This window comes from Myotis daubentonii, chromosome 4 (assembly GCF_963259705.1).
Source record: "Myotis daubentonii chromosome 4, mMyoDau2.1, whole genome shotgun sequence".
NCBI classification, from domain to species: Eukaryota; Metazoa; Chordata; class Mammalia; order Chiroptera; family Vespertilionidae; genus Myotis; species Myotis daubentonii.
In genome coordinates, this window is record NC_081843.1 from 71,275,247 (window position 1) to 71,276,741 (window position 1,495).

Consider the following 1,495-nt stretch of genomic DNA (forward strand, 5'->3'; position numbering starts at 1 on the left):
AATTTAAAGTATTATTAAAAGAAGAAAGCTAAACTCATGTTCTATGTTTATTAAAAGAACATGATTGAAACCAGATGTAAATATTTTATTAGTATGTTGTCTTACTCCACTAATAATTGCATGTTTCTAATGTTAGCCATTAGTACACCCCCCAAATTAGGTAATAATTGTTGTTACTACTTATTAGGTAAAAAACTCAACTTGAGATCATAAATGTGATTATAATGTTAGGTCATCATATTTTGATTAATCTATGTCCCCAACTAGATACTAAACCCTTAGATGGCAGTCCCAGCCCAGCATGTACCAGCCACAGTTGACATAATGAGCCATCGTAGATGATTTTGAAAACATAGAAAATATTGTTTGTGATAGTAAAGGGCAATAAATAAAAAGCTGTTTTGTAAGATAAAATAAACACAGTGGCAGGTAAAAATTAAGACTACGTTTTTTCTAAATTTGGGAGCTATGACTGTAATAACAGTAGGATGTTTATTTCTTTTTTCTTTTTTTAAAATATAGAATGCTTAATAATTTGTATAACATCCTTGCACAGGGGCCATGCTAACCTTCCTTGTATCATTTGAATTTTAGTCTATGTGCTGCCAAATGCGTACAGTAGGGCCTTTAGTTCAACTCAGTGCCAGGAATAGAATGGGCCATCAGTAAATGCATTTTTAAAGGATAAAAATGCTTTGTATACTGATACCCACTTGGCTTAAGGCTTAGTACATTCTCATCACCCCATTTAGTTTTATTTTGGGCCACAATAAGTTATAGATACACTGATCCTTTAAAAAAATTAATTATAACATAAGTAATGGAAACAGAAGACCTGAGCACTTTTCCAAGCTCTGAGTGAAGGAGCTTAGAGGAGGATAGTGAAGGGCTCAAAGGCAGAACCAGGCTGGCTCACAGCAGACGTCTTCCATGTCTTTCCCTTTCCCTCTTCTCTTGCTTTCTCTCCTGAGTGACTAGTCCAAAAATCGAGAAAATTTCCACGTATAAAAAAGAAGCTAATCCTGTTTGGATCCAAATTTCTTTAAAACTGCAAGCTGAGCAGATCTGAGCTTTGCTAAATCAGTCTACATGTCAGCCATTAAATATTGGCCATAAACTTATAACCAGGTAAGAAATGTAGACTAGAAGGGACAATTTAAGGAAAAGTTGGTCAATGGCTTTTGCTGTCATAGTCAAGGACAAAGTGGGTGGTGAATAGATTTGAAGCAACCCTTGTCTGAGATTGTGAAAATGGACAAGCCATTCATGTTTTGGGGAAAATGTCACTTGGCATCTGGCCATGGTAATGTTGGTCTCAATCATACCAGACTTCAATCAGAGTGAGTAACTTTCCTGTAGAATTTGATGTCTGTAAAGCAATCAGAGCTATTTGTCTGATGGACATGCGCTAGAGGAAGATGGGCCAATCTACTCCAAGTATCTCACAAAGACTCTGTCACCTTTACTTCCCTCACGGTTTGAGTTTGCAGGTTTC

The 1,495-nt window shown here is 36.2% G+C and overlaps 1 non-coding gene across 1 annotated transcript; it reads right to left on the reverse strand.

Moving 5' to 3' along the window:
* Positions 1-512: 512 nt before the first annotated feature.
* LOC132233930 (U6 spliceosomal RNA) lies at positions 513-617 on the reverse strand. Its single transcript, XR_009452780.1, has one exon. It is a non-coding gene; the product is annotated as a U6 spliceosomal RNA (small nuclear RNA).
* Positions 618-1,495: the final 878 nt, after the last annotated feature.